The 13,054-nt window shown below is 47.4% G+C and overlaps 1 long non-coding RNA gene across 1 annotated transcript in view; it reads left to right on the top strand.

Annotated features, from left to right (window-relative positions):
* LOC130323810 (uncharacterized) overlaps positions 1-12,568 on the top strand; it is a 32,699-nt gene extending 20,131 nt beyond the window's left edge. The window contains exon 3 of the long non-coding RNA XR_008869005.1: positions 12,491-12,568. This is a non-coding gene — a long non-coding RNA (uncharacterized LOC130323810). The remainder of the gene's footprint in view (positions 1-12,490) is intronic.
* Positions 12,569-13,054: the final 486 nt, after the last annotated feature.

The raw sequence follows: 13,054 nt of genomic DNA, 5'->3' as shown, positions 1-13,054 counted from the left end.
ATTGTAACACAGTGTGTGTTATTTATGTTTTTACTTGTATAGCATGCTGTGTTCAATATGTGGGGTGCACCTCTAATCCCCTCAAGGTCCGTGTGTGCAAACATTTATCAGACATTGCCCATTTCAGTTCGAGACATGTCTCCATGGTCTCCAAGCATTGCGCGGACTACCATGGGGTAGCATCTCGACTTTAATGCTGCAAGGTTTGGAGCGTGTCACGGTTCCTTTGAGGGGACGGGATATTAAACACAAACTATTTAAAGCGTACCCATCAGATCCAACAAAAAACATTAATATATCACTCAGTACCTAATCCTGACCATGTACATTACACTTTTAATTTAGCTCACTAGTCTGAATTACTCTCAAAGGGAGGGGGCGTGGCCTCACTGTGCAGGTCTCCGCCCCCTCCCTCAGTATGCTGTCTGCTCACATCTCCACTAGTATTAGCAAAACTACAACTCCCAGCTTGTCCTCACTGACAGTATCGGGACACAAGCTGATAGTGGGAGGATTTTTACTCCAGCTGTGAGATGCACTCACAGCTGTCAATCAAGGAAGTGTGTCCATGACATAGGTGATGATGCATGGACACAGCAGGACTAGTATGTGTCCAAGCAGGTAGTGGGGGCCAGTTGTTTGACTGGCTTTTTCAATATGAAATGCTGAAAATTTTCTAAGGAAAGCAATTGCAAAAGCTATTGTGTGTCTCTCTTCATATTCCTGCTATATGTCTAGGGCATTACACATTTATACATTTACATTTGTGTTCTTATATATTGCTTGCGACTTTTAAAATTACACCTTATTTATGTTTATAAAACATGAATGATTTTAACTCACTGTGTATTAACCCCTTAAGGACGCAGGGTGCCTCCATACACCCCCGTTTCCAAGTCCTTAAGGACTCAGGGCGTATGGGTACTCCCTGCGCTCTTACGGCCCCTGCCGCTCGCCGGGCAGGGACCGGACCAGGATGCCTGCTGATATCGTTCAGCAGGCATACCGGCATATCGCCCTGGGGGTCCTGAGATTTGCTGCGATTCCATTCCCTGCCGCTCACCGGGCGGGGATCGGAGCCTAATGCCTGCTGAAATCATTCAGCAGGCATCCCCGCAGTGTGCCGAGGGGGATCCTGAGGATCTGTGTGGAGGGGGCACCTTATTGGGTCCTGCTTCTGTTCCGGCAGCTGGCCCGTTTAAAGTATGCGACCGCTGCTGTAGCATGGTTTTTGTCTCCCCCGGCAGCCGTCTCCACTGCTCTGGGGACCGCTGCCGACCTTTCCCTACCTCCGTGCGCCCAACGGTGTTCGCGGGCGTCCGGTCCAGCCCGCGGCTTTGGCCTAGTCCTGGCCGCGCGTAGCTCCACCTCCATATGTTTGCGCTTAGTTGCGCATCCAATCCGGAGGTCATCAGTCTCCTCCCTTCTCTGACGGGGATCACGTAACGCGCCTCCGCTCCAGAGTCCAGCACTGCTCCCTCACAAGCTGCTGCTGCACTCTGCTCCTGTGAGTCTCCTCTCCTGTCTTCAGCTGTTCCATATCTGCTGCAGCAGCCTGCACCTCCAAGCTTCCTGGTACTGCAAGCTGTCCCTGCGCTCCTGCAAGACTTCAGGGACTTCAAGACACAGGAACCTGGGTGAGCTTGTTCCTTTTTCTTTCTGTCTCTGGTTAGCTGACTTCTCTGTATTTTTTTGCAATGTCCGCCCCCAGCTTTGAACCTTCTAACAGACAGGCGGTCTCCGCTTCGGTCATTTACTATGCTTGCACTGGGTGTAAATTTAAAATGCAGGGGGGTTCGGCTGAAACCACCTGTTCTGCCTGCTCTTCCTCCTGCCCTAATCCCCCCACCCAGGATAACCCCCCGGAGCGCGTGGCTCCTGACCCTGCCCCGGTTTCGGTGTCTTCTCTCTCCCAAACGATTTCTGATCTGGCGCAGGTTTCCAGGGAGGTGGCTACGGCCTTAACCCCTTAAGGACTCAGCCCATTTTGGCCTTAAGGACTCAGACAATTAAATTTTTACGTTTTCATTTTTTCCTCCTCGCCTTCTAAAAATCATAACTCTTTTATATTTTCATCCACAGACTAGTATGAGGGCTTGTTTTTTGCGCGACCAGTTGTCCTTTGTAATGACATAACTCATTATATCATAAAATGTATGGCGCAACCAAAAAACACTATTTTTGTGGGGAAATTAAAACGAAAAACGCAATTTTGCTAATTTTGGAAGGTTTTGTTTTCACGCCGTACAATTTATGGTAAAAATGACGTGTCCTTTATTCTGAGGGTCAATACGATTAAAATGATACCCATTATTACATACTTTTATATTATTGTTGCGCTTAAAAAAAATCACAAACTTTTTAACCAAATTAGTACGTTTATAATCCCTTTATTTTGATGACCTCTAACTTTTTTTTTTTTTCCGTATAAGTGGCGGTATGGGGGCTCATTTTTTGCGCCATGATCTGTACTTTTTTTTGATACCACATTTGCATATAAAAAACTTTTAATATATTTTTTATAATTTATTTTTTAATAAAATGTATTAAAAAAGTAGGAATTTTGGACTTTTTTTTATTTTTTTTCGTTCACGCCGTTCACCGTACGGGATCATTAACATTTTATTTTAATAGTTCGGACATTTACGCACACGGCGATACCAAATATGTCTATAAAAAATGTTTTTTATGCTTTTTGGGGGTAAAATAGGAAAAAACTGACGTTTTACTTTTTTATTGGGGGAGGGGATTTTTCACTTTTTTTTTACTTTTACATTTTTTTTTTTACACTTGAATAGTCCCCATAGGGGACTATTCATAGCAATACCATGATTGCTAATACTGATCTGTTCTATGTATAGGACATAGAACAGATCAGTATTATCGGTCATCTCCTGCTCTGGTCTGCTCGATCACAGACCAGAGCAGGAGACGCCGGGAGCCGCACGGAGGAAGGTGAGGGGACCTCCGTGCGGCGTTATGAATGATCGGATCCCCGCAGCAGCGCTGCGGGCGATCTGATCGTTCATTTAAATGGCGAACTGCCGCAGATGGCGGGATCTGTATTGATCCCGGCACCTGAGGGGTTAATGGCGGACGCCCGCGAGATCGCGGGCGTCGGCCATTGCCGGCGGGTCCCTGGCTGCGATCAGCAGCCGGGATCAGCCGCGCATGACACGGGCATCGCTCCGATGCCCGCGGTTATGCTTAGGACATAAATGTACGTCCTGGTGCGTTAAGTACCACCTCACCAGGACGTACATTTACGTCCTGCGTCCTTAAGGGGTTAAAGCAGTCCTCCTCAGGAGACCAGTTCAGCGTCTTCGGACCGTCGACGCTCTCACCGACGTCCCAGGATCATTTATTCTGACTCCTCTCCTGAGCACAGGTCTTCCCGCCACTCGCGCTCTAGGTCCCCTCCTTTTAGGCAACGTCCTCGGTCGCGTGGTCTTTCTCCTAGGGGCCGTTCCCGATCCCAGGCCCGCCTTACCAGATCAGTGTCACCTAGATCCGGAGCTTCCACTGCCTGTTCCCGGTCTCAGGGGGAACTGGTGGACTCAGACTTGGCTCCGCAATCGGATTCTGAAGTGCTGTCATCCATGTCGGACTTGGTGGATAGCTTGGGACCCTGGAACTTTGGACCCTGCTCCTGGAGTTTCCTTTACACGTACTCATCACTCTCCCAAGGTTTTCAATCCTCATAAGGAGTTTGATGATATTCTGGAGACCGCCTGGAATCTTCCGGAGAAGCGCTTCCAAGGCACTAAATGGTTGAAGGCTCTGTGTCCGTTTTTTCAGGTTCTTGCCCCAAATGGACCGTTCTGCCGTTGGTGGACCCCCCAGTCTCCCATTTATCTAAATCCACCACCCTGCAGCTGGCGGATGCCGCTTCCTTCAAAGATCCCATGGACAAGCAGGTTGAAAATCTGGCGAAGTACGCCTTTTGAGGCGGTTGGGTCCTCCTTGCTTCCGGCCTTTGCATCGACCTGGGTCTCAAAGGCCTTATCGGTTTGGGCTTCTCAGCTCCGCCAAGGGGTGTTTTCCGGGGCCCCTCCTGATGATCTAGCAGATATTGCTCTCCAGATCTCCAAGGCAGGTGACTATATATGCCAAGCTTCCTTGGAGTCAGCACGCTGTGCGGCCTTTGCGTCCGGCAATCTGGTCGCCATTCGCCGCTCTATGTGGCTGAAAGCTTGGAACACTGACGCGGCTTCCAAAAAATCTCTGACAGAAATGGCCTTTACTTTTTGGAAAAAGGCTGGACAAAATCATCTCTGAAGCTATGGGCGGTAAGAGTTCCTTGCTTCCCCAGAAGGCACGCTGCTCTGATTCTCGCCGCAAGACTGCTTCCTTTCGGTCTTTTCACTCACTGGGCTCAGGGAGCCAGGACAAGTCGCATTCCTCGCAAGCTAGGAAGGCCCCGTCCTTCAAGCCTCGCCCCTCCTGGAAGCAGGATGGCCGTTCCAGCCGTTTTCCCGCAAAGTCGGGAACTCGCAAGCCTACCTCAGCCTGAAGGGGCGCCCCCGCTTGAGGCTCTCCCTCGGGTGGTTGCTTGTCCCTCTTTCAGGACGTCTGGTTGGCACAGGTCCAGGATTCCTGGGTGCGGGACGTCGTCTCCGACGGTTACCAGATTGAGTTTTGTTCTCTTCCCTGGGATCGTTTTCTTTTGGTCCCGGCCTCCTCGTTTGCCTGCACTGGCTGCAGGTTTTCGCTCTGCGATTCGCACTCTGCTGGAGCAAGGTGTCGTTGTGCCTGTTCCTCCTCAGGACCATTTCCGGGGTTTCTATTCAAACCTATTCGTTGTTCCCAAGAAAGGGGGAACGGTCAATCTGATTTTGTACCTGAAACTCCTCAATCGGCACCTTCTACTTCGCCACTTCCGGATGGAGTCCCTGCGCTCGATTGTTGGATCCATGGATCGGGGCGAATTCCTGTCTTCCGTGGACATTCGGGATGCGTATCTCCACATCCCGATTTTTCCTCCATATCAACGATTTCTGCGGTTTGCCGTTCCGGAGGGTCACTTTCAGTTTGTGGCTCTGCCGTTCGGCCTGGCCACTGCCCCCAGGGTCTTTACCAAGGTCCTGGCGGCTGTCATTGCTATCCTCCACTCCCGAGAGGTGTCTGTCTTACCTTATCTGGACGACCTGCTTATCACGGCCCCATCCCTGCTCCAGAACGTGGAGAGTCTCCACATCACCCTGCAGACTCTGACCAGTTTCGGGTGGCTGATCAACGAAGAGAAATCCAATCTTTCTCCCTCCCAGTCTCTGTTTTTTCTGGGCCTTCAGTTCGATACCGGGAGAGCCCGGGTTTTCCTCCCTCCGGACAAGCGGAGTGCTCTTCTGTCTGCTGTCCGCCTCTTGAGATGCCCACATCCAGTGTCCATTCGCTCCTGCATGGCAGTGCTGGGCAGAATGGTGGCGGCCATGGTGGCGGTTCCGTTCGCACAGTTTCGGTGCCGCCCGCGTCAGTGGGCCATTCTGTCTCTCTGGGACGGATCTCCCCTGTCCTTGGATTGTTGGATCCGTCTACCCACCTCGATTCGCCAGTCGCTTCTTTGGTGGCTCCGCTCTCCTCTTCTCCTGGGCGGTCGCTCGTTCCTTCCGTTGAACTGGCTGGTCCTGACGACGGATGCGAGTCTCCTCGGGTGGGGAGGCGTTCTTCAGGACCGGACGGTCCAGGGTCGCTGGTCCCCTCAGGAAACCAGTCTTCCCATCAATGTCCTAGAGATCCGGGCCATCTTCCTTTGTCTCCTGCACTGGGAGTCACCTCTCCGGAGGTGCCGACACAAGGGTTTGCCGGTTTCTAAGGCCACCACACGTTCACCAAATTCTACCAAGTGCACACTTCTGCATCCGCCGACGCCAGTTTGGGGCGTAAGGTTTTGCAGGCAGCGGTGGCTTTGCCATCCGCTTGTTTCCGGGTTGGTTTGCTTTTCCCGGCCCAGGGACTGCTTTGGTACGTCCCATGGTTCCTGTGTCCCCCAATGGATCTGAACACGAAAAGGAGATTTTTTACACATACCGTAAAATCTTTTTCTCTGAAGATCCATTGGGGGACACAGCTCCCACCCCGTTGGTTTTAGTTTGTTACCCTGGGGGTCGGTCGCCTGTCAGTCTATTGGTTCACTTGTTTTGACTGGACTCCCTTCGGACTCTGTTTGTATTTTTTCGGTTTCTTCTATTGCTTTAGGACTAAAACTGAGTGTCTCTGAGTCAGTAGGGGGGGTATATCCTGCTGGGAGGAGCCGACTTCTTAAGCCTAGTGACAGCCTCCTAGTGGCAGCAAGATATACCCACGGTTCCGGTGTCCCCAATGGATCTTCCGAGAAAAAGATTTTACGGTAAGTGTAAAAAAATCTCCTTTTTTCTCCTCCACTTTTCTGCTATTCTTGTGAAATACCTAAGGGTTAACAAACTTTCTGAATGTGTTTTTGAATCCTTTGAGGGGTGTAGTTTCTATAATTGGGTATTTCTCACAGAAAGGCCCCTCAAATCCACTTCAAACGTAACTGGTCCCTAGAAAATCCAGATTTTGGAATTTTAGTGAAAATTTTGAAAATTGCTGCTATACTTTGAAGCCCTCTAATGTCTTCAAAAAGTAAAAACATGTCAACTTTATGATGTCAACACAAAGTAGACCAATTGTATATGTGAATCAATATAAAATGTATTTAGAATATCCATTTTCCTTACAAGCAGAGAGTTTTAAAGTTCGAAAAATGCGACATTTTCTATTTTTTCATCAAATTTTGGAATTTTTCACAAAGAAATTATGCAAGTATCGACAAAAAATTACCACTAACATAAAGTAGAATATGTCACGAAAAAAACTCTCAGAATCCGAATAATAGGTAAAAGCATCTCAGAGTTATTAATGCATAAAGTGACAGTGGTCAGAATTGCAAAAAAGGTCCTTAAGGGAAGGGGTTAAGAGTATGTAAAGAGTTAAGCTGACTGGGTTCCACAGATGTTTGGAATCAAGTCAGCTTCCTCTCCCTATATAGGGTTCTGGTTTTTAATCCATTGTTGTATGACTAAAGTCTGGTGAACAGACCGTAACAAGTGACTATTCTCCTGTCCTGTGTGTTGGATTATTTATATTGCAATAAAGCTGGAAGTTCGTAAGAAGCTGTTGTACTGGAAATTCTTGTTTACTTTTTTAATTTTAGTTCTATTAAAGTTCTTACATTTTCTTTTTAGGTGGTGTCTGAGGTTTATTCTCTCTTTATTCAGGGGGGGCATCAGCGTGGACAGCCACACTAGACAAAATTACCCCTAAGAGTGCTAGGAATAGGAAACCAAACAGAATGCTGCCATGCTTTTTTCCCTCCACCAGTCACCCATCCCCTTTTACTGCTGCGGTGTGGAATACCACTACCCCACTAGGAGTGCAAGGTTACAGAAGGGGTGACCCTGCGAGTGCCCAATGGCTTTGGACGGATGAGTATTATCCCACCAACCTGAGGTCTGTGGAGGTAAGTGTGTGGGGCCTTACTATTATAGTCCCCAACACTTCCTCATAAATTCCCATAAAATCTATTTTTATTACCACTGTGCCATTCCCCCCTATAGGAGTTCCTTATTATGGGAGGGAGGAAACGGGAGAGCAGGAGTATGATCTGATCATTCCTGGGTTTTCTCTGATCTGTCTCTCTGGTGTTTCCATGCATGGTACCTACACTACCCCCTTACATAAGGGGAGTTCTGAAGATTTTTGTATGATGCCTGCTATACGCTTCTGTTCGTGGGGGGTCCTGGCAGCCCTTGTACAGTATTAGCTTTGGCTTTTCTGTCCATCACATTAACCTTTTCCCTGAGGCGGTTAAGGTATCTCTGAGTAATTCCTGCTATTGCCTATCCAGCATTCACATTGCCCCCTATAGGAGGTGAAGCACTTATGTTTTTGGTTCAGAGGTGGCTGTCTCCTCTGTCCTGACAGTGATGTATCTTCAGCCATTTGTCCGCTTTGCAGTGACCTCCGGACCTTTTCACAATAGTTCTGTCTTGTGCCTTTCCTGGACAATGTTCACATTAATTTTGCCCTCCCACACCCTGACCTGGAGAGCCTCCATAGCCTTTATTGTCTTGTAATCTTCAGCTGTATTATCTCCTCAGCCAGGCCTATTCTGTCTTCCTTTCCGTCCCTTGTCTTCCTGGGGCTGCGCTTCCATGCAACGTTTGCTACAGATATTTCTTCCTTGGACTGGCGGTCCGAAACTCCCACCGTCTTGAGATCCATGCAGTTCATGGGAAAGAGGTGAAAGCAGGCAGGAAAGGAAAAATGGTTCTCTCTTCCTCTTTCTTCTCCTGGTCAAGTTTGTCCTTCTTCCTGTCTGTTAATTTTCCAAGAGGGTGTTTCCTCTTATTTTTTTCTTCACAGGAGGACAGTGTCCTTCCTTTTGCCACGGGAGTGTTCTCTCCACAGGTTGGTTGAGGGGCGTGCCATATGCACCCATACCTCGCTTACTTCGCCTTTTGGCACTTGGACTCCCTCTTTGGTATCCCAGAAGATCAGCCGTTTCTCGTTGACTACAGTCTGCTATCTAAGGCCTATTGTGGTAAGGTGGCGATTTCCTACTTTTTGGGCCATAACAAACTCCACATTGTCTGTGGAGGCTCCCGGGCGGTTTGCTACCGGGCTTTTGTTCTTCTGGTGTGCAGGGGTGGCTTCCTAGGCCTCTCCACACTTTTTCATGTTTCTGCAGCATGCTTACTTATGCATTGGCACGTGCGGGTTCCGACCCCATTATCTTGCAGGCGGTGATGGCTCAGTCTTGGACTGTCCTCCCTTTGTCTGGCTATTGTTTTCCGACCCCAGGGGCTGCTTTCCTATGTCCCATGGTTCATGTGTCCTCCAATGAAGCGACCGAGAAAAGAGGATTTTTTTTGTTCTCACCGTAAAACCTTTCTCTTACCCTTTATTGGGGCGACACAGCTCCCACACATTTCTTGTTGCTTTGTTCTCGGTTAGCTCCTTTGTTTGTTTGGCTTCTGCTACTGCTCTTGACTAACTAAATAGCTCAGTGCCAGTGGGCAGGTATATCCTGCTGAGGAGGGGCCAACCTCCTAGTGGCAGCAGCATATACCCATGGTTCCTGTGTGCCCCATTAAAGACTATCAAAGAATCCTTTTCCCTTTCTGCTTTCACCCAGCCTTCATTGCTCGCAGGTATCAGTATTCTCAGCTGCTTTATGGATCGCTCCTTTTGCTGGTTGGTTTAATGCCCTTGCTGTTTAGTCAGCCCGACTATTTTTTTTCTAGTCATTTCAGCTACTGCCCTATTAGGTTATGAGCTTGGCTGCATGCTGATTGCCTTCTTACACATTGTCCCTAGTCGGATGGTACATCGCTCCCTCAGCTGGATGTCTTTCCTTAGGGTAGATGCTTCAGCATTTTTCTAAACCACCTTTCCTTTCGACTCTCCCGTGTTGATCTTCTCCTGACCACTGGTGTCATCCAGTGCCCCTCCTAGAATTACATTGCACCTAACATTGAAGCCTTTAGGCCTCCTCCTTCAGCCCAGCCCATTCCTTCTGTTGTTGTGCGATTGGCTTCTTCCTCCTTGGGATGTATTTATCTAGGTGCTACAGGAGCTGTGTGTCCCCACTGCTCTAGCAGGATAACACTCTGCACATTCTAATCCTTTGCTCCTCTATGGCATCTAATCTTGTGGTTGCTATCATTGTGGTCTATTAGCCTTTCTTTTGATGAGGGTGCTCTTCTCTGTTCCCCCATGTCTACACTTTCGTGTTTCTTTAAGGTCCCATTCATCTGCAAGTTCTTTCTTGCATTTTTCTGTGGGCTACCATTTTGACCTGATTTTCTGTCTGGGCTGTTTTTTTTTTTTACCAGGCTGGGCTCCTGGTGGGGTTTTTCTTTTCTCTGTCTTCCAAAGGCCTCTCTTGTGGAAAGTTGTCTATGTAGTTTCATATCTCTAGCCCCTTTCCTAGGTGATATGGGGGCCTAGAGGAGGAACTCAATCTTCGCTGAGTTCTTGTTGGTACGTCACACATTCAATACATCACCGTTTTTACTAAAGTTTTTTCCCTCTTCTTGCTTATCTAGCTCCCATGGTTTATTTTGGTAACTTAGCCTTCTCTGTTGGCATTTCACAGTCATCAATGTATTGCCTTAGAAGGTCCTACAGCGTAGCTTTCTTTGTCTGAGTATCCTTCCTGAAGCTTTAGCCCAAGCCCTTTCAGGTTCTTTCATTACTCAGGAGTGGTCTTGTCAGACTGGGCTCACCTAAAAGGGGGACTACCGTGCTGACAACTTATCCCCTATCTAAAGGATAGGGGATAAGTTGCCTGATCACGCAGGGTCCTGGTGACCTCCGCGATCTTGCACGCAGCACCCCGCTCTCATCAGGCCCCGGACGCACCGCCCCCTCAATGCAAGTCTATGGCAGGGGCCAGACAGTTGTCTCGCGCCCTGGCATAGACTTACATTGAGGGGGTGGAGCGTGACGTCACGATACTCCGGCCCATTGATCGCCAGTCATAAGACCCGGAGGGATGTTCGCTCTGGGGCCTGATGAGAGCGGGGTGCTGCGTGCGAGATCGCGGGGGTCCCCAACGGCAGGACCCCGTGCCATCAGGCAACTTATCCCCTATCCTTTAGATAGGGGATAAGTTGTCAGCACGGTAGTACCCCTTTAATTCTGCCTGCAGCTTTCGTTTTTTGTTTCTCAGCATTGGCTGCTCTACCACCCTGATGGCTAATGGTCCTGTCTATTTTTTGGGAGTTCTTTTTGTCCTCCTCTCTATGATACAAAGTCTCACTCCTCTACTTGCACAGATTGTTCCTTCATTTGGCCTTGGTTCTTTCCTTCCTATTCCTGTGCTTACAGGGTAGCTTCCTCTAGTCACACTCTGTTTTTGCTCTGGTCCTTGACCATTTGTCCCTTTTCTTTCTCTAGTCCGTCTACTTCGTTAAATGTTATCCAGATCTCTCTTACCCTGACATGTATGTGATTCTCCTCCCCGGTGTATCCACTCTTGGCATAAACTTTTTTTCTGCCCTTCTCCCCTACCATCCTCTTGTGGAAGCCCCCTTGCGGACTTGTCCTTGGAATTCTGTCACTCCTGCTTGTCTTCCAGCTGCCCGGATCTGTGGGTCCTTTTTCCAGTTGTCTTCCTCCTCTGCTTCATGCAGAAAGGGTCCCTTGTTTCCTCCCTCGGAGACTGCTTTTGGATGTCTCATGGTTTTCTGTGTCCTCCAATGATACTAGTGAGGAAATAGGATTTTTGTGTCACTCACAGTAGACTTGGGATGTCTACTGGCCTTTCTGAATGAGCGTCTCTTGTCCTCGACAGGCCAGATTCATTCTAGGGTTTCTGTTTTCTTATCGGTGTTGGCTTCTCCTGTTAATTCTACTGCTTGTGTACAAACTGATTAGCTCACTCTCTGCAGGAGGGGTATAGACTGTGTGGGAGGAGCTAACTCTTTACTTGCTTACTGTCGCCTCCTATTGGCAGCAGCATCCCAAATTAAACAACTTTGTGAGAAAAGAATTTTACAGCTGAGTTACACACAAAGCCTATTATTTTAATCCCTCATGTTGTTATGTTGGTCAGGAGCTTGCCAGTAGGTTCTAGCTGTAGTATAGCTAACACACTGGCAACAGGTGGGATTGGAGATAACTCCAATCCTGGTCATTTAACCACTTAGATGCTTCAGCCAATAGCAATCGTGGAATTCAAGCCATATGACATGGGTGAAAGCCCTCTCTGTTACTAGATGGTCCTTTTCTAAACAGTGCACATTCATATAGCCATAACAATAAACCCCTATTTATGTCCTCTGCTTTCCAAATAGAGGACACCCATTTAGTCTCTGGAGGTTGCTGAAAAAAAATTATTCATAGGTCATCAGTATCATACCAGTGTTGCATCACTGAAAAATCTTCAACATGCATGAATGCATTTGTTTCTGCAGCATGTACATAAATTACTGAAAGTCATGTTTAGAGGAAGTGGTCAGTGATATTTCTGTAAAAACAAACAAAAAAAATAAAAACTAAACGCCAACTTCCCTTCCCATGGCTGCCAATGTGCAGTACTTTCTGTGTTCGGGATTCACATATGTACTTGACCCTTCAGCTTATCAACAGCTACAGCAGTGTCATGGTTCAACTATAATCTGACCCCATACACAGGAAGTGTTGTGCATCGGACCGTAGATCCATGTCAGTACTGGCAGCAGGTAAGGTCATTAAAGTTTTTAGGGTCTTTTTTGTTAACCTCTTCCCTGAGCCTAGTGTTCTTTTTTTATCCCCTGAATACCTTTATATATTTTACTTAAATAACCAATTATTTGTAGTAACGATTTAGTTTGTTTTGCCGTCTTATGTTCATTGGCAAAAAAAAATAGCATTGAATAAGCTTCATTTTATGTTGGTTATGTCATGAGTTGACAGGTTTTATATAGTTTTAAGATGATTTGACTAGTTATTGTGTTGTCTGACTCCTCTTGCTTCCATCTAGATGTTACCCATAACCGATATGGATAATGATTCCTGGATATCATTCAAGGACACGTGGAAGTCCATTAGTGCCCACAAGGTATGTTTAATAGTCCTCTCATACAGTGCCATGCACAAGTATTCAGCCCCCTTTACTTTTTTCGTATATTGGTGCCTCACAACCTGGAATTAACATGGATTGGATTTTTTTATTATTTATTGTGAATCAAACAACAAATAGGATAAAATAACAGAAAAAATCAATGTGCATAACTATTTACCCCCCCTAAAGTCAATACTTTGTAGAGCCACCTTGTACAGCAATTACAGCTCCAAATAAACCACTTAAGTGTTTCTTTAGTGTGTGTGAGGTTATTGGCCTGCTGGAAGGTGAACCTTAGTTCTAGCCTCAAATCATGCACAGAGTGGTACAGGTTTTGCTCAAGAATATCCCTGTATTTAGCACCATCCATCTTTCCCTCAACTCTGACCAGTTTCCAAATCCTGATTGCTGAAAAACATGGATGGTGTTCTTTGGGTGATGTGATGTGTTGGGCTTGCACCAGACATAGCATTTTCTTTGACG

This window comes from Hyla sarda, unplaced genomic scaffold (assembly GCF_029499605.1).
Source record: "Hyla sarda isolate aHylSar1 unplaced genomic scaffold, aHylSar1.hap1 scaffold_2548, whole genome shotgun sequence".
Classification (NCBI taxonomy): Eukaryota; Metazoa; Chordata; class Amphibia; order Anura; family Hylidae; genus Hyla; species Hyla sarda.
This window is presented reverse-complemented; position numbering and strand designations above follow the sequence as displayed.